The sequence below is a fragment of the Lathyrus oleraceus genome, chromosome 7, assembly GCF_024323335.1.
Source record: "Lathyrus oleraceus cultivar Zhongwan6 chromosome 7, CAAS_Psat_ZW6_1.0, whole genome shotgun sequence".
Lineage (NCBI taxonomy): Eukaryota > Viridiplantae > Streptophyta > Magnoliopsida > Fabales > Fabaceae > Lathyrus > Lathyrus oleraceus.
This window is the reverse complement of record NC_066585.1, coordinates 485,208,152-485,233,063: the sequence shown is the minus strand read 5'-3', so window position 1 is coordinate 485,233,063 and position 24,912 is coordinate 485,208,152.

Below are 24,912 nucleotides of genomic sequence, written 5' to 3'. Positions count from 1 at the left end.
AACAAATATGTGAAATAACGACTCACAACAACATCAATTAAACCTAATTGCATTTATACAAAATAGTGAGAATAAAAGTGTGTAATTACATCAAAAATTGGTAAAAGGGACCAATAAAATTATATAAAAAGTAGTACTAATTGGTCCCTAACATTTATCCTTTCAATGGAGGTTGGGGTAGAAACAAGTCAAAGCTTGGGCAAGAGGGTCCCTATTATGAGCTCAAGGACCATGTATTTATAGGCTACCAATTGCTTTCCACACCATTTCAATTTTTTTCCAAAATTAGAAATGCTATGGTGCATGCTTCATGGGTATGTACAAGGCCTGTGAAATGATGCAAATAGGTTCAAATAGAATCCAAGTGATGTTGAAACAATGACATGGAATCATGCAATGTTGATTTTAAAATTGTTCATGAAATCTTCCAAATGGGGCCATGCATTACACCCATGCGCAAGTCACTCAAAAATTCTCCAAATGCCATGATCTTGGACTCTTTGGAAAGTTAACACCAAGGGGAGAAACTTTGTTGTTGAATTGTTTTACCTTTGGAGCTTGGATTATGATGAATTTTGAGGTGGAAGTTGTAGAAATCTAACATAGTTACAAATTTTCTAAGTTAAAAGTCAAATGATCACTTTTTCCACCTTGAATAACTTTCGCTATGAGCTTCAAATGAAAATGGTTCCTTCTAAAATGTTGTAGCTATTTCATTACTATTAAATTTGGTCACAAATTTGATACCATTTGAATCTTTCATGAGGGAGTTATAGATTTTAGAAGTTGGGAAAATTGCTTGTTCAATGATGATGGCCCAAAATAACCTATAATGTTTCCTCTTGGTACACGCCCTTTCAAGTAGAATTTGACATTTCTCAAAGAATAAAGGTTGGAGAAAACATCTTGAAATTGATCATGAAACTTGGATGGCATTAGTATCATAAAAAATGAGAAATTTATGATTCTTGGAAGTTGACCTTCCATCTAGGATACAGACAAAATGACCTATAATCTTTCACCATAAAAAATGACTTTCCAAGCAAAATTAGCTCTTGATGCCAACACGAAAGTTGTTTGGAATGTCATAAAGAGTAACATTTATCTTGTAATCATTTTCATATGACAAAAATTGTAGGAGATAGGGTCTAGGGAACCCTAGATTTGACCAGTTGACTTTTCTGGTCAACCTCCTTGAACCAACTTGCAAACTTGAATTTATTTTGATCTTTGGGGCTCATGGAGAATCATATATGCTTAATATGAAGTTCAATGAAGTAGACCTTGACATCTTTGACCAATTGTTAAAGAAACTTGCTGAGAAAGTCACATATGATACCTAGATGAATTAGGGCTTCCTAGGCAACCAAGCTTCAAACTCTTGATGAATTCTTGATCAAAATGACAATTAAAGAACATGGGGATTCATATATGATAATTAGAAACATTATGAAGCTTTCCTTTCATAATCTCTTACACTGAGGGTCTCAAACCTTAGTTATGAACTTGATGAGGCCCAGATGGACACACACACTACCTACAAAAGAAACAAAGTTACACTAGACATATTTTTGATATTTTGGTTAGTAAACAAATAAAAACAAAGTATGATGCAATCAAAAGTGCTTGGAGATCTCTCCCAATGCAAACCCAATGAATGAGGGGTGAGGAGGATACCAAGGTGTGATCCCAAAGCTAATGCAAATGATGAGATAGCATGAGGGATCTTAGGGTCAAAATTGGGGTCTTACAGTTTTACCTTCTGACTTTCGTTAGGTTTTATAGTTTATGTATAACCTAAACCTTTCTTACCATTTTTTCTAACTCCATAGATCAAAGAAGCCATTTTACTTCTATCTATGCTTTTAGCCAGAAAGTACTAGAATGCTCTGTCATATCTAATGATACAATCGGTACCAAAAGCTTTTGAGACTCGTTCTTGTAGTAGCCTGGCTCCTTACACTCAAAGTAGATAACCTCTTTACCAGAACCTTTCTTCTTCTGCCCAGACGAAGAATCAGAATGACCATCAGTATTTCTACCTCCTCTGAACTTCCCTTGCCCATTCTTCCTGTGTCTCCAGAGTCTGTTGAACTTCTTGGAGATTAAATACAACTCTTCATCATCTTCTGAGTCTTCATCAAAATCTTATGATTCTTCCTAAGCTTGATAAGCCATTGTCTTCTCAGGCTTAGACTTCAAAGCAACATATTTCCCTTGCTTATGAGGTTTATCTTCTTTGAGTTATATCTTATGGCTTCTTAAATAACTAACAAGTTCTTATAGACTAATGTTGTTCAATTGTTTTGCTAACTTCAAGGTAGTTACCATGGGTCTCCATTTCTTGGGGAGACTTCTGATGATTTGCTTGACATCATCAATTATAAAGTATCCTTTGTCCAGAACTTTCAGTCTTGAAAGAATCATCTAAAATCTTGAGAATATGGTCTCAACGGTTTCATCATCTTCAATTTTGGATGCTTCGTACTTTTGGATTAAGGCCAAAGCCTTTGTCTCCTTTACTTGAGTATTCCCCTCATGAGTCATTCTCAAGGAATCAAAAATAAACTTAGCAGAATCTCTGTTAGTTATCTTCTCATACTCAGTATAAGAGATAACATTAAGCAATATCGTTCTAGCATTATGATGATTTTTGAAATACTTCTTTTGTTGATCTGTCATAACACTTATTGCTATATTATTTCCTTCAACATTAACTGGGTGAACGTAGCCTTCGACTACAAGATCCCAAAGATCAACATCGTTTCCAAGAAATAAACTTCCACTTCTATCTTTCCAGTAATCAAATTTCTCACCATCAAATATTGGTGGTTTAGCATTATAGTGATCTCTCTCATTGTTGTTAACAACGTTAGCAGTAACCATTATTTCTCACACAAACTAGATCGGTATTGAACACGGTGAAGTGTTGATAAATCTTTTATCACAATCAGAAATGGAGTTCTGATGTCAATTAAAAGTGTGAAAAACATAAGGAATGAGGGATTTAAATTGGGTTTTAAAAAAAAGCTTTTTACCAACTCAAAACACCACACAAATGTTAATAATAAAGAGATAAAAACACAAGTATTTTTATCCTGGTTCGCTTGAAACTGAAAGCTACTCCTGTCCATCTGCCAAGGTGATTTCACACAAGGACTTAATCGACTATAATCAACTGATTATAATAATCACAAAGAATAACCTTCTTTGTCTTCTTAAGAATCTGACTATACCCTAATCTCCTTAAGGAATTACAAAGAACAACTTTCTTTGTCTTCTCAAGGATCTGACTATAGCCTAGTCTCCTTAAGGAATTACAAACATAAAGTTTGAATCAAAGGTTTTTTTGTTTATAAGTTTCTTCTACATAAGCGTATTTTACACAAATGAAAAAAACACTTAAAGAAAAACTGTGTATAAAAACGATAGTGTTTCGCAAAGAAATAGACTTGTAAAATATTGTAGTGTGTCTCAACTTTTTCTTCAAGTCTCCAAGTCCTACTTATATATCATAAGAAAAGAGACCATTAGAGGGAAAACGGGGATACCAATAGAGCGGTTGTCCACTGTTGGATTGTTGAAAGGAGTGATACATAGTACCGTCCTTCGCCCACAATTTCAGTGACATGTGTGATGTATAGTACTATCTTTTCCCCATGATATCGGGTAATGGAAGGAATATTTGATTTGTACCATGTACTATTTTATCACGTATCCATTTTGATCTTATCTTTGAATTCACTAGCTTTTGATGAATAGATGATGAAGAATGAAATGAAGAAATATACAATTGGATTCAGAGAGTTTAGAGTCTTTAGTCAAAACCTTGACAACATTGTAGCGGTGTATTCGTCACTTTATGATTTATTGATTAAACCAAAAGCAAAGCATACAAGGAATCGAGTCGCCACCGCACTTTTATTTATCCTAAGGAATGGCTAAAAAGCGAACAAAAGCCTAAGAAGTTTTACACATAGAAAACTAATGAAAAGATCAGAGAGTCTGGGTAAGGGGTAAATTACGCAATGGGAAGGTGTTAGGCACCCAAAACGTCCTAGGTACTCCTAGGGAGCCCTTTTCACACTTGTTGTATAAAAAGTTTATTTGTTTATGACATATTGTGCAAACATGATTGGGAAGATGAGAAAAGAATATACAAGTTAGTTATTTTTGTGTTTGAACGGATGAACCCGTTGCCTACGTACCTTCCATGAAAGGTAAGGATCAAAACGCCGTAGTTCGGCTAAAAGATTTCCAAAAATGTGAGTGGATTCATTTTAAAACAAGAGCACTAAGGCTTTTCATTATCAACGGGAGAAAACTCAACCAAGACCAACAATCCACCATGCGAGGATAGCTTCAACATACTAGTGAGGGGTTAACCCTATAATAAGTATGGAAGACTTACACTCAACTCACTAAGGATGTGGTGAGATTTACATCAACCACCGTGAGAATTGAAACCTATGGCTAATGTATGAAAACATATCAACAATGGACAAAGCCACAAAACAATTGAATGAGTGAAGTTAATTGATTATGAGTATTTACAAAATATGGTCAAAGTATGATTAGGATTCAATTCAAAGAAGTGTTATGAAATGGAGTTTGAAAAGTCAAGGACTTAGGGTCCAGGTTTCTAATTTGAAAAGACATGAAGATGTTTGCACAATAGTTATTTCAAATTTGAAAAGTCAACAAGTGAAAAGGGGTTTTGAAACAAAAAGGGTGGAGGGTGAAGGAGTGTAAAACTTCCTAGAAGTTCACCTCTTGAGATCACATAGAAGATGATTCAAGTGTGTCCTTTGGAATGAGCAGTGAGCAATAACAAATAAGCAAAACAAATGATACCGGATGCCAATTGCTGGACTTATACCAATCTCACAAACAAAGGTGGATACCGGATACCAATCAATGGATTTATACCAGTCTCCTAAAACAAACAGGGATATCAGATGCCAATAAATGGACTTATACCAATCTCACAAACAAAACAAAACATGGATGTCAGATGCCAATCTATCTGGGCTTACTCTAATCTCCCAAAACAAACAAGGATATCAGATGCCAATAAATGGACTTATTCCAATCTCCTAAAACAAAATAAAACGTGGATGTCAGATGCCAATCTATCTGGGCTTATACCAATCTCCAAAGGATGATCATAGGAATACAAATGCCAACAACATGGACTTACAATTGAATCCTCACATACAACAAACAAACAGAAGCACTAAGCAAAGAGGACATAAGCGGCCAATGAAATGGTCTTACACTCAATCCCTTCCAAATCATAGGAACAATGGCCAATGAATGGACTTACAGTTGATTCCTCAATGGACAAACAAAGATGTGTCACAAAGATATGAAATGATGATCATGCAATAATGAACAATTAATGATGACAAATGCACAAAGGCAAATAAGCAAACATGTACAGATGAACCAATAAGCAATCAATGATTCAGTTAGCACACACTATATACAAGCAATTAGGCTCAAGCAAGGGTTAGACTTTAAAGTCAACTGGAATGGGGTAAGTGGTGCTCTTAACCTTAACATTGAGAGTTAAGGTGAAGCAGATGAAAAGGATATGAGGGGTGTGCCTCATAGCTCTTATCCCTGGTCAGGGAGAGCTTTGAATATCAGAAGGTGTGGGAGTTCAGAAAGTTGGAACTCTCTCCACAAGTGAATGACTCTATAGATCTTGGGTTAAGATCCACAATGCATCAACATGTAATGTGAGCAAAGGGATGACACACAGAATAGTAGGAGATGGACTACACATCTCTTTTATCTACCAATTGCCTTATCAAAAGGACTTTTCCTGCTTGGGGACAAAGATAAACAATCACAAGCATTGCCTCTTAAGGAGGACTTCAGACAGGTGCCTGGCCACATAACAAGCCAGGTCTTCCAGACTACATGAAGAAGAGAAATTACCTAATTGGTTAAGCAACCAAGCAAAAGCAAGTTCAAAATGAACTTAAGCAACTAATGTACCTGAAAACAATCCAACTCAATCAGTACTCAATTCAAAAAAGTCAAACAGATAATCCAACAGTCAACATACAATGTACAATCAAACAAGTAATGCTACAACGAGCAAGGCACAAGCTCAACTCAAATGAGCTAAAAGCATCCTACAAAACAAGTCAAGGTTAGTCAATATCAATCAAATAAACCAACTCAAGCAAGGTGAATTAATCTCCTTGTGGCCATGTACTTCTTAACCTGAAAACAAACTCAAACATGAGAAGCAAACCACTAGGACAAGGCCTAGGGTCAAAGAAGGAGAAATAATCCAAAACAGAACATGAAAATTGACAAGAATCAAGATTAATCAAATTAGAACATCATCCAAAAGGTCTCATGTCAATAGCATCAACCAATTTCATTTCACAAACCAATCATGTCAATGTATGCAAGTTGAAAGCTCATTGAAGCAACAAAATGAACACAAGCATATTAATTCCAAAAATGACTCAATAAATCTCAAGAAAATTCATGGCTAAACAGGACACATCAAATGATCACCATACCAAAAATCAAAGCATTTGGACAAGTATAAGCATGTCAAAGAAATTCCTCAAGTCAAGGTAAGCATAAACAAGCTCAAAGGAAGCACAAATTGATACATCAACTTAAGGCAATCCTAAAACAGAGATGTCACATGATAAATGAATCAAACCAAAGCCAAGACAAACTTCAATGTGTCTAGACAACATGTGCAAAATTTCAAGTTCATATGATAAAGCATAAGCATTTCATAAATCATGGAAGTTCAACACTCATCAAAAGTCCAAACATGACCAACCAGCAAAACAAATCTCAAACAAATGGGAAATGGATCCAAAAATTCTATAAAACTTCATGATCAATCCTAACATCCAGAAGAACCATCATGCAAAAATTCAGATCATTTGGCATTTAATTGGCATGGTAAAGAAAATCAACAAGTCAAGCAAGCAAAGGTGTGACACACATTGTCACACCTACATTAATCAGCTCATAACTCCACAACCAGAAATGAGAAAAATGCAAACTCAATGCCAAAATGTCAATCAGGATGTCTAGTTTAAGCATGTCAATTTTCATATTCATTGGATTAACCATCATCATTTCACAAAGAAAATGGCAAGCAAGGTGCAAGATAGCATATGCATGAACAAACCCTAGGCAAATTAAAAATCCAACCAAGCACAAATTCTGGAAAAAAAAAATAGTAGACATCATGAGGAACAAGGTGAAAAAAATCTCACATCAATTGGATCATTATTTATGGAGTTATGATTTTTTAAGTGAAGGAAAAAAATAAAAATCATGAAAGAAGCATGGCATGAACATGGATGAATAAAGGAGATAATTCAGCAAGGCAAGTTTGGAAATATCCACCACTAGGAGTCGAACCGTGCGCCAATTTTGAATTAGGCGCCAGTTAAGTGAAACGCACCGTTTCACTTAACTGAGGTGGCACGGGCAATTAAAGGCAGCCAATCAAAAAGCCATATGGCTGCTTCGTTGGACCAATACATGGCCTCTAACACCAAACCACATGCAACACACGGGAAAATGGATCAAATACGTTCTGGAATCATAAACCCTAGCAAGCTCATACAGTTCATCGTGTTCATCATCATCAAGAACAAACATGCACGGAAATTCACAAAACGCATACCAATGGATTCATCTCACATCACACATCATAGATCCAGTATTAATTTGACCTAATTCTACATGATATGAATGGATCGAGCAAAAGAAGTTCAACATGTCAAAACTAAAATCAACATAACTACTTCAATATTGCATGAAATTAATGGATCTAAAGTTCAGCATGATCAGCATTGAAGGATCTACAAGATGCATATCATAATTTCATGAATTATAAGATTCGAATTCTGACCTTGTTGGAGAAACAAAAGTGAAATCGTGCAATCTAGGCTTGGAAAAGCTGAAACAGATCTTCCTCAACACTTGAATGAATGAATGGATGAGAAAGAATAGCTCAACAATGCTTGATTTATCTAGAAACTTCAACTGCCATGGATGTGCATGAGCTTCAACATTCCACGATTTAGCTTGAATTCTTCAAGATCTTGCTTCAACAATCTTCAATTATGCTTGGAGATGATGAACAAACCAAGAAATAGGCAATGCTTATGAAGAAATTCGATGAAAAGTTTGAGAGAAATTGGAGAGAGAATTTTTCAGATCTGAAATTATGAAGTGTTGTCATGATTTTCTGTTAGGATTATGGTTATATACCATCTGTTAATCATGTTTAGCTTAAGCTCTAATCAAATGCTAAGTGAATTAGGGAAATGGGAGTGTTTATGCGAAATGGCAAGTTCACCCTTTATGCATGCATGGCAATGGAATAGTACCCGAGTTTCACTTGGAACAAGCTTCAAAATCTGTTTGGAGGCAAATGTAATTGGTTGGTAGTGAAAACAATGCACATTTTTCAAATTATTACTTTCCCTCCAAAATTCAAAATGGAATTCAAATGAAAATGCCAAAATTTTGTGATGGAAATGCATGTTTTATGATGCATGTTTTGGATAGTGCATATCAAGAGAGAAATGTTCCAAAAAGAACCACTTCAATTGGCCTTTTGGTGCAGAAGTTATGCAAGCTTGAAGTTCAAATTCCATTGACAAAGATTGATCCATATCTTCTCAACCACAAATGAGAAATGGATGTTCTTGGACTTTTTGGAAAGGTGAGAGCAAGATCTTCAACTTTCATGTTGGACAAAATTTGATTTGAAGCTTGCTTGATGATGTAAATTTGAGGAGAAGACCTTTCCATTTTTGGCAATTCCAAATTACAGGTCACTTACTATTTTTGGAAACTTTTCACCTGACCCTAAATTCTTCATTGTTGATGTTTGGAATGTCAAATGGGACTTGTATGGACATGAATGAGGTCTCTCTAACCATCTCCCACCTTCAAATCCATGATTGAATGCACAATTGACTTGTGTTGACTTTTCTAGGGTTTCAGTTGACCTAGCTGAGATCAGATGAAATTCAAGCTTCTATCACTTGAGATCTTGATTCAAAATGGTGTCATAGCTCATATGAGCTCTTGATTAATGATCATGGTGCCCAAATTCTCAAGAATGGCCACCATCTATAGCTCAATGGTTGCCTTTGACTGTCTTGACCTAGCGTTGCTTCATCTGCAAGTAACAAGGTTAGATGACAATATTTTTGTACTTTTGGTTAGTAAACAAATGAAAAGCAATGATATACAATGCAAAACATGCTTGGTGATCAAGAAATCACTCTCAAAAGATAACCCACCCATAGGGAAGCAGGCAAGATGCACAATGATCCTTGAGGCAATGATATGATATGATATGATGCCATGAGGGATCTTAGTGACAAAATTGGGGTCTTACAAACGTCAGCAGTCTGGCTTGAGATCTTTAGTATCTTCATAATCTTCAGACTCTTCATTCAGAAACCTTGATATACTTGATGTCTGCCTTGAGATCTTTAGAATATTCAGCTAAGTAATAAACCTTCATAAGCTTTCCATTCTTCATAAGCTTGATGATCAGAGTCACATCCAGAAGCATAAACCGAGTGAACGTTGCAGTAACAACATAGCATATCTTCAGAAACTTCTCAGGAGTGAATCAACATAGAAGCAGAAAGATCATTGCAGCAACAACTTGAACATCTTTCATAACTTCTCATGATTTACGCAGAAGCGGAATTTGGTACACAATGTTTAGAAATTGATGACATTCCACGTCTTAAACTCAGATCCAAACTGGTTGTTAAAGCTACACAAAAACAAACCATTAGGGTACCAAAATTGTTCTCACACAAAAACAACATTGTTATCATCAAAATTTAAGGTATAGATGCAGAACTAAATCTTGTTCTAACAACACTGACAGTGACTTTGTCAATGATTTGGATGACCAGAGCAACACTTTTGGATTTGTTTTCTTGCTTGGTTCTGTAAGAGTGTCTTGGTCCTCTATAAAAAACAACATGATGTGACATTGTCCACTACTGAGGCTGAGTATGTAGTTGTTGCATCTTATGCTTGTTAATGTATTTGGTTAAGAAGGGTGTCATAGAAGCTTGATCGTAAGGAGAAAAGGAACACTATAGTCCAGTGTGATAATAGTTCTACAATAAAGCTTTCAAAGAATTAAACTTTCATGGTAGAAGCAAATACATTGATATATAATTTAATTTTTGAGAGATTTGTAAAATATGGAGTTCTAGAATTTAGCTACTACATTTCTCAAAAATATGTTGGAGACATGATGGCAAAGGCCATAAGTTAGATAAATATTCAAAAATACACTAAATTTATTTTACATACAATTTTCGGTATGGAATGTTAAATTAATTTTTAGTTATTATTATTATTAATAATATATTTAATGTGCTTTTATTATTAGGAAGAATGACTTGGTTATCTCTTCAAATATAATCTCTACATAATAAGAGTTTGTAATGTGGTTGCATATATTTTTACGTTTTCCATTTCAGAATTAAGTGTAATGATATGCATATCTCTTAAAATATTACGTTTTCAATTTAAAAGATTGAAGATCGGTGTCTATATGAAATGTCAGAAGAAAAAATATTCTTCAAAAAATATTGATAATCAAATGTTATGTGATGCTTGAAATGTCAGAAGAAAAAATATTCTTCAAAAAAAATACTGACACCAGAATCAACAATCTAGTAGTTATATCTTCAATCATCTTGATTGATACTTGAAAAAGTGTCTTCTTAATATAATAAAAAATATATCAGCATTCCAATTCTTTTTCTTTTATAATAATTTTTTTAAAATGAATGAACAACTTTGATGCGTAGACAATATTGTCTGAATAAAAAGTATCTTTAAGAGAACAATACTTTTAAAATGAACGGTGCACACATGATGAACATCAAATTTTGAAATGCACACTATTTTATGATGAAAAGTGTTTTTGAATTTCAAAAAACCTTCCATTAATACAAAATAAAAACAAAATGAGTTTACAATTACACGGCTAAAGTTTAAGTGAAAGCAAAACCCTTAAAATCAATAGTTTATGATACAATGTAAATTTAAAAAAAAACATATTTTATTAAAAAGAAATTTAAATTTAATAAACTTATTTACAAAACTCATACCAATAAAAGAAAATAATTATAAACATAATTATTCAGAGAGTAATATTAATAACAAAAACAATAAAATTGACATCTATAATACTATATCCGTTTTTTATTATACGTCACTTTGAAAAACTATTTTATACCACAATATAAGTGGTCTTATAATACCAATAGTTCTAGAAAATACTACTCCTTCCGTTTCATAAAAAATGTCTCATTTATACTTTTTCTCTATCTCAATATAATTGTCAATTTACAATATTAATGCGACATGTTTATCACTACAATTAACACATCTAATCATTTTCTTAAGAACCACGCATTGCTCAAATATGACATTTTTTATGAGTGAGGGGGAGTATTATGCTCTGATCTCTTGTGCTGCCATGACACTAAATAGGGGGTAAATCATGTCTAAATATTACTTTTTAATGTGATTTTGTTGCATTTCAAGGAACACGAAAAGCTTGAAACTTTCCGCAATCACACCAACCACCTTGTAGGTTGACCTTGTAACGTCCCATAGGCTTCCCCTCACCATGGTCCATCGTCTTCTTCGACATCTTCAATGGGTATTATAGATGGTATTTGTGGATCATTGACATGTGGATCATTTGCGTCTTCGTCATCACTTGGAGCGTTTACTTCCTCAGTTTGTTGACTGGGTTGGAATTTGATGTACAGATCAATAGAATCAAGACCTGAAAATTCATGATTGACAAACATAGTTTCAACGTCATCGTCGTCTCGGACCTTTAACGGAACAAACTTTAAAAGGTTGTTTCCAAATTGCACAACATTACGATAAACAATTTGTGCAACAAGTCCATTTTGAAGCTTACTTTCTATTCTTTCTTTAAAATAGCCAAACGTAACCTTTCTACTGATTTTGAACCGATAAATTTCGGCATTTTCGAACGTAATGCCCACATCATTAGATGTACATATTTCACCTCCATGATAGACATTCACCATGTATTGTTGATGGCGAGACATGAATTGACAATTTTTTTGCTAACTCTCTTATGTGTAGAAAATTGTGTTAGTAAAATGGACACAACAATGTGATGAAGAATCAGTATTATTTGAGTATTTTGCACTGATAAATTACTACATCCATATGCCAATTTATACTAACAATTAAATTTTTGGTCAACTAATGCTTGTTGCGCATGGAGCCGCCCAATCAATTGGCATCCCTTCCCATTCAACAACATAGCCGCCCATTGAAAGGGCAGCCTTATACCTTCTTAAAGGCAGCCGCCCAATGAAAGGGAGGCCCTGTACAAGTTATTCCTTCAGCCTTTCAGCCCATTATTCCCACGCGGATTCCCTTACTCTTACCATATTCTCTTACTCTTACAATATTCTCTTACTCTTACCATATTCTCTTACACTTCTAACTATTCACCCTTTATCCTTTTAACTTATCCTCAAATATTTATTCCAACATTTAATTTATCAATATTATTTTCTTCCAATATTATTAATTCTACCAATATTATATATCACATTCATATCTTATAAATACACACATTTCCTATCACATTCATATCTTACCAACACACTCACCATCTTTCTCAATCAAAACTTCATTTTTCTTTGTAACATCATCCTTGCTTTTTAAACTTTCTTTGATAAAATGGCTTTGCTCACATATGGAGAAGACCATAGAGGGACACCAACTAACATTGCTTGTTACGTAAGTTTTATTTTTTCTTAACGTTTCGGTAGTTTACTTCATGGTGTTTGTAACGTTTTCTATAACTTCTCTAATTTTATTTGTAGGATGAAAAATCTTTCCGAACACGTTCGCATGTGCACATCAACCCCGACAAAATGATCCGACCATACTTATTACAAGCAGGATTTGGTCATGTTATTAACATAACATCCTACGGTGTTGATAGAAAATTTATTCTTGCCTTATGCAAGAGGTGGAGACCCGAAACACACACGTTCCATCTCCCAACCGATGAATGCACTATCACTCTGGAGGATGTCCATATGTTATTAGGATTACGTGTTGATGGCTTAGCGGTAGTAGGGCAGACTAATGTGGCCTACTCTAAGGCTCAAGAACTATTAGGGGTAGAGTTGACAGACTCAGATTGAAAAGGCCAAAGCATTAAGATGACATGGCTTAAGGAAAACTACGACGCTCTTGAATTAAACCAGAATTCCAGCATCGAAGACAAACTTAGAAAAACTAGAATGTATATTTTATTGCTTTTTGGTAGCTTGTTGTTTGCAGATACTAACGGTAATACTGTACATATTCAATTTCTACCATTATTAGAGAACTTAGATAAAATATGTAGGTACAGTTGGGGGGCTGCAACTTTGGCACATCTATACCGAAATTTGTGTAGGTGTGCTAAAAAAAATGTGAATAATTTTGCTGGCTGTGGAGTACTACTTCAGGCTTGGGGGTGGTCAAGAATGCCAACACTGGCACCAATAAATCCCAACCCTTTCCAATTTCCATATGCAACCAAGTAAGTTCATATCTGACGGCGCTCTCGAGGACTTCATAAATCCAACAAATGAGGCGGGGCCTTCGAATGTTGATCAGGGTGAGAACCGAGTTCCACAAAGAAGGTCTACTCGATTAGGTTTTGCTCCTTCATGTGGAACTGGTCACCGCTTACTACGTCCCGGTCAAAATCATGGTTAAGTGGGGTTCATTGTAATTTTCTTGTTATTATATCAATAAATAAAAAAATCCTTGTATTTATTTTTATCGTTTTTTCTAATTTATATGCAATTTACTTATTTATATATTTATAAATAAATATTTATTACCTAAAACTTTAATTTATAAGAAATAATTTTACTAAATTAATATTTCTTATAATTTTACTAAATTAATATTTCTTATAAGTTTATATAAGTTTATACAATATTTATTAATAATAGAAACTTATACTAAATCAAAATTAATTATAAATTATATTATATTTATTTTAATTTAAACAAACATTTTATCTACCCAACTTATTAATAATATTTTATTTTACTAAAAAAAATTATTATGTATAATATTTATTAATAATAGAAATTTATATTAAATCAATATTAATTGTAACATATATCATATTTGTTATAAATTAAACAATTATTTTATCTACAAAATTTATTAATAATAATTAATTTTACAAAATCATTAATAATAATTAATTTTAATAATAATGTTGATTACTGAAAAATCAAAATCATTAATACAAAATCAATAATAATTTAATTAATAATGTAATAATACTAAATATTAATATATTACATATAATGTTGGTTTTGGAAAAAAAATTACGTTTTCAACACAACCTCCAAATGAATGGGCGGTCCATTAATTTTTTACACTCAATCGTCCAATGGATTGGCGGCTGTGTGTTGAAGATTTCTCAAAACATGGTATTTTGGTATATATTTTTCAAAGAGTGGTATAATGGGATATATAGGTTAAAAAGATGGTAAGGCAGTGCATGTTTCCCAACTATGTGTCGAATTATACACCTTTTGTCTTTGTATATCTTCTCCTCCCTCTTCCATGTACTGCTTCAACTTCACTCTTTTACCAATGTTGCAGTTGTTTGCTACATATTCTTCTTCAATCATTTTCATAATCTTTTGCCAATAATTTCCAAACCAGGTATTTAATGACCAGTCAAATTTCTATTTCTATCACACAACACCATTTTCAATGTTTTATCTAACTTTTGCATAATGTCTGTCACACTGCTTTGTCTTTATATTACTCCCTCCGTTCCTTTATAAGTGTCACTTTTTTGTAAAAAATTTGTTTCTTTTTAATTGTCACTTGCAAAGTTCAAGGTAGTATTAATTGCAATTTTGTCAAAATTACCCCTAGATAATGATTGCAGAGAGAGAAAAAGTAAAGTGAATGTAATAAATAATTAAGGGTATTATAGGTAAAAGAAGAATTATTGTTTGAAAAGTAACAATAATGATTAGCTTTCTTGTTATGTGTAAAAAGTCAAAAAATGACACTTAAAAAGGAACGGAGGGAGTACTAGTTCTTCTCTATTTTTTCTTCAACCCATCTCTTCTACTACTTTTTCATTCATTTTTCTCTTGCACTTTCTTCTTCTAATTTTTTCCTACCTTTTACTGATTCTCATCTTCAAACATATGTTATCTAACAAATGTGTTTTTTGTTTGCAGAAAATTTAAAGTTCTTTCTCTCAAAATAAGAAGAATAACAACAAAATCAGAAGTAAGTCAGGGTTTGAGGAATTGGTTGAGGAATTGAGATATGAACGTTCAACCATTATATGTTAAAGAAAGAGGGAAAAGTAAGTGTATTGATGACGAACATAAAAGAGAAGAAGATTAGAGAAATTGTTGGGGTTTTTGGTGAAGTGTTTGGTGCATATCAAGAGATAATTTGGAAATCAATGTGAGGGTTTTAAAGACAGAAAAGTGTTGGATGACGTGGAGTTTCTTGATAAAAGATTGAAGCTTGAATATGCTTTTAAGGTAAAATTAGTGAAAAAGTGAATTTTGTGAGGATGAATTTCTTGAAATGGTTGATGATAATGTGTTTGTCGAAAATTCTGAAAAATGAGATTGAAGATTGTTGAAAGATTGATATGATTTTAGAATTTTCTGGATAAATATGGTGGGTGTTCTTGAAGGATGAAGAATGTAAAAGGAGAAGGGGAAGATTATGAAACCTGAAAGTTGGAGAGAGAGAAAGAAAATTGAAAATACATGATATTGGGCCGTTTGTTTTGGCTTTTTTTTAAAATGATTTTTATAGTATTATATATTTTAGTGTTATATATTAATAATTTAAAATATTAATTTTATTTGATAAAAAATAAATTTAATACTTAAATTTAAATATTTTTTTGTTATTAATAGAGATGTCATATATATTTGATATCATTGTTTAATATAAATGATCTTAAATGAGAATTTTTTTTTTAAATATCCAAAATTTTAAAAATTTTTTCAAAATTAACCATTTTTTCAAAAAAATTACACAAATGGGCAAAATTTGCCCTAATTGTGTACATAGGCGCCACCCTAGTTGGCGCCTACCCTTAATGGGTAGGGCAAGTCGCCACTAGGAGTGGCGCCTATGCCCAATCCCTTTTTTTTTTTTTTTTTTTTTTTTTTTTTTTAAATGTTTTATTAAAACGAGTATAAATAGAGGGTCATTCTTGCAAGTTTTCATCAACCACTAACACTTTTATTCAGAGAACTCAGGCGAAACTTCTCATCCACCAAGCTTCTTCCTACATTGCAGTCATGTCGCTTCTTACCATGGGCCAAGAACACAGAGGAACTAGGGCAAACATTGCCTCATTCGTAAGTTATTCTTGAACATTGCCTCTTTCGTATGTTTGTAATTAGTTTTTTAAAAGTCCAATATAATGATTTTTTATATTGTTTGTTTTTAAAGGATCCCAAGAAATTTCGTCAACGTTCACACCCAATGCCTTATCCAGACCCATGGTGCGTACCTTACATAGAGCGTGCGGGTTTCGGTCATGTAATGCATGTCGTAAATGCCACCATTGATGCCAAATTCATTTTGGCTCTGTGTGAACGTTGGAGACCTGAGACACACACCTTTCACCTACCAACTGGTGAATGTACCGTCACATTAGAGGACGTGTACATGCTTTTAGGTCTTAGAATAGATGGTAAGCCTGTGACCGGAAATGTTCAACAGCCTAACCAAATATGTGTTGAAATGTTGGGGGTAGATCTGGTCGAGGGTGAGGGGTCTGCCAAAGCAAGGGGTCAGGGTATTAAATTATCTAGCCTACAATTGTACCACGACTCCATAACTTTGACTGAGGAATCCTCCGAACAAGAAAAAGTCATAAAAACCCGGGTTTACATTATGCTATTGTTTGGGAACTTGCTATTTCCCGAAGGGACGGGAAATAGCATAAATTTTATGTACTTGAGTTTGCTCGGGGACATTGATAGAATAAGCACATATAGTTGGGGTTCTGCAGTATTAGCATTCCTATATAGCTCTTTGTGTAAAAATGCACAAAATGAGCACTGTACATTTTCTGGATGTGCTTTTTTGCTTCAAACATGGGGGTGGTGGAGATTGCCGAGGCTAGCCCCAGAAAATCCTAATGACTACTCCTTCCCCTACGCAACTAGGTAAATTTATGATCTTATTTCATTTTGTATATTTATTCTATAAATATTTGTAACTAATATTATTTATCTTTTTTTGTTTAGGTTCATTACAACCGGACTGGATTACAGTCTTACCCCCAAAAATAAAATTATATTTTATCGTCAACTGTTGGATCGTCTCCGAGCACAGGATGTATTACCACTAAATCATTCAACTTCTAACTGATTTATTAATGTCATGCATTCTCGATAAATAACATATTTACTTTTTTCTTTGCAGTTTATTTGGAGGCCATATTTGGGATTGGAACATCAACCAAACCCCGAAGATGCAGCTGTTTGGACAGCAAAAACGGCCATAATGCGGTTCACCACTGTGGAGATGCACCAAAGTGACCGTGTCAAGCTTCAATTCGGAATGCATCAAGACATCCCAGGCCCCCCAATGTCCATGGAACCTTGGCATCTGAAAAAAGTGAGCCACCAGTGGTATGCCCAAAATTGGAAGGAATTTGCTAAGGAGTTTCGAAAAATGTGGAAAGACCGTGCCCACTATGTTCTACAATTTCCGGTGGCGCCCAACGAAATGAAGCCGACAAGGGAATATGTGGAATGGTATAGAGCAAATACCAATCCAGAAATGATTGTGTCTGACCCGTTCTATTTGGACGATCCCCGGATGCAACAGCCATATTTCCAACAACAACAACCACCACAGTATTCCCAACAACAACAACCACCACCTTATTACCAACAACAACCACCACAACCATTTTACCAACAACAACCACCACCACCTTATTACCAACAACAACCACCACCACCATATTACCAACAACAACAACCACAACACATGTCCACCCCCCAACCAAATCAACAATACATACCACAAACTCAATCCCAATACCATGAAGACTACCAACAACAAACTCAACATTCCCACCACCATCAACAGTCCCAACACCTTCCACAATATCAATCCCCCTACTTCCACCAATCCCAACAATTCCAACACGGCAATTTCCCAAGCTCTTCCAGTCCTCCACCTAGCCCCGACACGGGTATACAAGAGGACTACCAACAGGACTACTACACACCACAACAAACATTGCACTTTGGCCAACCCGATTCAACCCTAAACTACCAAAGACCACAATTCGAGGGCGCACCCAGCAGTAGTCAGTTTGTCCCACCGAGACAAAGCTTCGAGGGTGCAGAGGGGACCCGTCTTTCCTACAGCACTGAAGGGACTTCGACCGAACCACAACGGCAAGCGGCAAGGGGGCGCGTTAGGGCAAGGGGTGGTAATAGGGAAGCACCACCACCACGTGAACCGTCTAGGCGAGTAACTAGACCTCCCCCGTGCGGATCGTACAAGGGACCGCATCATATGTGATTAATCATATCTTTGTAATATTTGCCTTGTCTATTATTTAAATAAAAATATTTTCTGTTTATTATCTTTATATCTTTATCTTTATCTTTAAAAATATTGTCTATCATATCTTTATACATATATAAATTAATTTTTTTTCCAAAAATTTACAAATAATATTAATTACTTATAAATTATATTAATATATATATATATATATAAATTAATATATATATATAAATTAATATATATATATATATATATAAATAAAAAAATTTAGACAAAATATATGTGTGAACATAAATTAATATACTTAATAAAAAACATAAATTTATAAATAAAAAAAATTAAAAAAAAAAAAAAAAACATTAAAAAAAAAAAAAAAAAAAAAAATGGATTGGGCATAGGCGCCACCCCTAGTGGCGACTTGCCCTCCCCATTAAGGGTAGGCGCCAACTAGGGTGGCGCCTAAGGGTAAAAAATGGCCAATTTTGGCCATTTGTGTAATTATTTTGAAAAATTGAATATTTTTGAAATTTTTTTGAAATTTTTGGATATTAAAAAAAAAAATTCCTTAAATGAAATTGATGATAATACGAAGAAAAAAGAATTATATGAAAAAAAATTATATCAAAATTTATGATAATATGAACATATTTGATATCATGAAAATATTAGATGATGTGATAATATTTGAAAAAATTTGATATCATTATAAATTTATGTGATAATATGAAAATATTTGATATCATTATAAAGTAAATAATATTAAAATTATATAATAATATGAAAAAAAAATATTATTAAGTAAAAGAAAGAAAATATTGTAAAAAATAATAATATAATTGAAGATATAATTTGTTAAAAAAATTTCGAGATAAATTTAACACGCAACAATTATTTATCATATTTTTCACCAATAAATGAAATATATTGTCCTATACCAACTAAAAATTAGTGTATGGTGTTTAAAATAATGATTGTGTTAATAATTTAAGATATTGTATACTTTTAAATAATGGTTGTGTTAATAATTTAAATTGATGACTTAATTTTTTGGATCAAATAAGAATTTTATTTTAAAATAATCAAATACAACTGAAATTAATTAGATGAGACAACAATCTCTTATGAAAGGAGAGATGCAATAAATAATAAATAATAATTATATTAATAATTTATGTTTTATAAAATATCAATTATTATAATTAAATTAAATGCTATAGTGTATCTAATTCCGACTTCTTTCTATTCCATACCATTTTTATTTATTGTGATCTTTTTATTATATTTTATTTATAGTAGTTTAAATTAATTTAATATATTATTTATAGGTTTTAAAATTAATTAATTCGTTAATGATAATTATTTATCTTATTAGTACATTATTTTTCCGTTAGTTGAATCTGATTACACTACTATATGTTATTAATTGAAATTTATATCTCAAAGTAATGAATGCAAAAATATGTAAACGGATGTTATCACTTAGCGTAATGGTTCTTGGTTATATTTTTATGAGTAACGCCGTTGAAATTGCTATATAAAATAGAAGATTGAAATATAGGATAATCATATCAAATGTTTGACACTGAAATAACTGAGATAATGATAACGAACAAATATGTATTTAATGATAAAGAATGGTACGATAACACAGTAGTATCTGTGTAAATGCGCGGTTATCCATATTAAAATCGTGTGAATTTAACTATAACTATAATTTATGTGAATCCACGAATTATTATATATTTTTTTTGTATAATATAAGAAAATAAAAATATTTAAAATAATATATAAATTCAAATATAGGAAAAATATATTATTTCTTAATTATTTATGTTATTAATATTTTTATTTTAAAATTAATTTTAATTTAAGATACAATATTTTTTAAGATAATATATAAAAGAAATGAGCTACATATTATTGAAATAATTATTTCACTAATATATTTTATTAATAATAACTTATTATTTTTAAATTAATGAGTGAATGTTAATTAATTTTTTTAAATTACAACAAGTTTTTTTTACTCAAATATTTTTATATATTATCAAAATTATCAGTATATAAATAAAAACTATATTTTTTTTATATTTTCATTATATTTTAAAAACAAATATTCCACGTGTATTTCACTCGTTATTATAAAAAAAATATTGTTTTACTACTAACAGAGAGAGATTTACTTTTCCATACAGGACCGTTGTCATACATCTATCAAACTTTTTGTCGCCAACTTCGATAAAAAGGAAAGGCACTGATCCTATAACTTTGATGAGATCGGGTCCCTTTCTGTTATTTTTTCACTTACTCATATTTTCAACGTCAGTTTTGACTCACAAAGAGACATTGCTCACAAGAAAACATCAGCATACCAACAAACAAAATTCATTTTTATAACTTATCACAAGAAGTAGAATACACTTGTGTTTCTTTGCCACTTCCCAGCTTATGTTTTTTTTAGTGATGTTTGAGTATATTCTTTTATTTTGCAGCATAAATTATACTGTCCCACGAATATATTACTAATAAACCCATAAAATTTAATATAAAAAAGGACAGCCACGTTTTGAAATATAAGTTTATCTATTTTTCATATAAACCTACAAATCTAATAATTTTTCTATCCCTAAATATTACTCCATCTTAACATTATCAAACTCCAATTAAATAAGTGAAAAATCTCAATATATCTAATGTATTTTTCAAAATTTTCATAAATAATTATTTTTCTCTATTTTTGAAAATTTCTTTTTAATACGGATGTTCGCGGTACGTTTTTGTTAGCCGCCAAATTTTGACCTTGATAGCACGATGTCAGGTCGATCAATAGGAGGTCGAAAGTAGAATCGACGAAGGGGGAGACCAAGAGAGTTGGGTCGACGAAGGAGGTGAGTCTGTCGAAGTCGAAGGTAAGCTTACCATAATAGGAATTGATCGTGGAAAGCAGAAAGTGGGAAGTTACTAGCAATGTGGGTGACAGGCTCCAACATGTGGCGCATCGTGAATGGATCATAACCTCCTAACAGTTATTTCGTATTACTATTTAAGTATATGTAATTTTCATTTCAAGAGGAGGCATTTGTAACATTGCAATAGGAAAATACTTGAAGTATCAAGCGTTTGAGAGCAACAAGTTAACTTCCTATCAAAATGTACTCCTGCTTCCACCTTTATTTTTAAATCATTTAACTTGTCAAGTTATTTTCATTTGTTTTGTTCATTTACATCTTTATCTTGTTTTTTATCCTTTCTTACTGTTATTGCATTTCTCTATTTTGCAAATATTTCACTTATTGTTCTAGTATTCCAAACACTTTACCAACAAAACCACCATATACTTAAGACATATCAGTCTAGGATTTTGTAGTCGGTCCTGTAAGTAAACCTCGATAGGAAGGCTAGAGATTGTTGTGTAAACAAATTGGCACACCCAGTGGGACCCGTTGTGTTCAGTATATGCAACTACGTAGTGGCAAGATGGTGTCACCACGAGCACACGAAGAAACGTCTTCGGGGGGAGACACAGTCGCGTCACAAACAATCGATGTTGAATTCGTCACTATGCATGCGGTTTCGACTGCATATAGTGGACCAATTCTAACACCGCGTCAGCCTCAAACGCCGACGCCGACGACGATGGGAACTTCAGGGCGATATATGCTCAGTTTTACAGTCCTCATGCACAGAACGTTGGGAATGTCAACTAAGTTTATGGCAAGTATGCATAATATCGGTTCGACATTCGGCGAAACATCATCATCGCCATTCCCACGCTACCAGGGGTTAGGACTGTTCGCAAACCAATTTGGTCGACCCCCGAGTTATGGATTGTCATCTCAGTCAGCCCCAACTTTCACATCAAGTTTTGTCGCAATCATGAGACAACAGATGGATAAAATTAATCATGAAATGGTCCACATGCTAACTCAGCAAATGGGCACTGTAGCGGCATATTCATGATCATCAAGTTATTGATAAGCAAGATATCAAATAACAAGAGTCGCCGCCGCGTTTTTATTGTTTCCAAGGGAAAAGGGAAAAAGTATGAACAAAACCCAAGAATAAGAAGTTTTCAAATCAAAACTAATAAAATGCCAGAGATTACAGGTAAGGAGGTTGGTTACACAGAGGGAAGGTGTTATCACTCAAAGTGTCCTAGGTACTCCTAGGGAGCCCTTTCTTGTGTGCATATATGTTTTCGTACAAATGATGTTTGCAATAAAATAGAATGGTGGGATGAGAAAATAATTCATTAATTATATTTTTGTGTTTGATAAGGCCTTCGGACTTGTGCCTACGTACCAACATAAAAATGAGAGATCAAAACCTCGTAGTTCGTGGTATAAATTTCAAAGTGGATGCATTGCTTTTTTTAACAAAAATTTAAGTTTGAAAGACACAAAGGCCTATAAATGGTTTGAATGAGTTAGTTCTGTTTTTGGATTTTTGAAAATTTTAGGTCAAGTATAGTTAAGTCTATTTACAAGTTTGATTAAGAGAAGATGTTTGAAAATGCAATGGCATAAGGCCAAAGTTTCTAATTTGCAATATGGTCTAAGTTTAGAAAACAAGCACAAACAAAGAAGTTTTTAAAAGGAGAGAGAGATTTGAAATTTAAGTGGGGAGAAGATGAAGAGACTAATCCTAAACATAAATTTAAAAGTTAAAAGTTGAAAAGATCTGACCAATGGGATGCAATCCAATAGACAAGAATGTCATATAGAAACCCAAATTCCCTTGGACAATAGAATCAAGCAACAAACAATGCACAACATATCAACTTGAAGAGCAAGGCATCAAATAAAGATAGCCACATCCAAGTTTAGCAACTCCATGATCTTCTTCAAATTTTCCCATGTAGCAGATGAATTACATAATACACAAATCACAGGTTCAAAGTAACAGCTTCACAATGATCATGTTGCAGATGAACTCAAAATACATCTTCAATGATGTATCAGATGAAGTTTCAATTCTCAAGCACTTGGTTACATGAAAGTTGGAATTGGCCAAGTCCTTTTCATGGGGAGTGTTGCCTAAATTCTAAGTCCAATTGTCTCAGATCAAACCAACAGTCCACGCAAGATATTTTTTAGGGTTTTTATTCTTGTTATGTACATTAATGGTCAAAGACCACACAAGCAAATACAAGTATACACAAACAAAATATATCCCAAAATATGGTCCAAGTGGACAAAGTGAAAATGACATTAATATAAACAATTAGAATGGTATGAATAATGGCAAATGAATATAGCTTTAAAATTAAACTGCATTAAAAGTAAAGGACTTGAAATTAAATATTAGTTGTTAATGAGTTAGAAGTTAGTATTACTTTTGATTTTTGTTTAAGTCATTCTTTGGAGAACACTCAACCCACTTACCACAAGCATGGATCCTTGAACCAAGACATCTTCCAAAGTGTAAGACCCTAATTTTGACCCTAAGATCCCTCATGGCATCATAACATTGCTCATTGCATTTGCCTTAAGGATTATAGCATCTTGGCTCCTTACCCTTGGGTTGGGACTTGTGTGAGTTGGTTTGAGACCACCAAGCATGCTTGAATTGTATATTATTGCTTTTCTTATTTTGTTTACTAACCAAAAACACAAAAATATGTCACTAAATTTGTTTGTTTTGAAGCTTAAGTAGTCATGTGATCCAAGGCTCCTAGGAGGCCCCTATACTAATTGATATGGCCAGATGAAGATGAAAGCAAGCATGAAAATGGTTCCCAAAGCTCTCAATCATCATATATGCCTCCCAAGTATCTCAATTTGTCAATTTGATCAAGATAAACCAAAGGGCTTGAGGATTGTTTCCCAAGGAAACCCTAATTCAACTATGCATTGACTGTGCCTTGCTCATGAAGCAACCTCAATCTATGATCAAATACAATCAAGGGAAGTTCTTGTATTCATCATTTTATGCATATATGAGCCTATTTGAGTGTCCTAAATCATTCATTCATCAAGATTTTAAGTTTGGCTTTGAGAAGTTGATCAGTCAAATCATCTGACTATTTTGAAATCCACTACGACCTAACTTTTGATGTGTTTGTCAAATGAAGATGACCCCAAGATAAAACCTGTTCTTAAGAACCATATGAACAACTTTCATGTCCATCAAAAATCCATTTGAAACTTGTAAGGTCATCATTCATTTCAAAACATTATAGGTCATTTTGACTGAAACCTTAATTTTGGGTCAACTTCCCAAGGACCTAACTCCTTCATTTTTTATGATTTT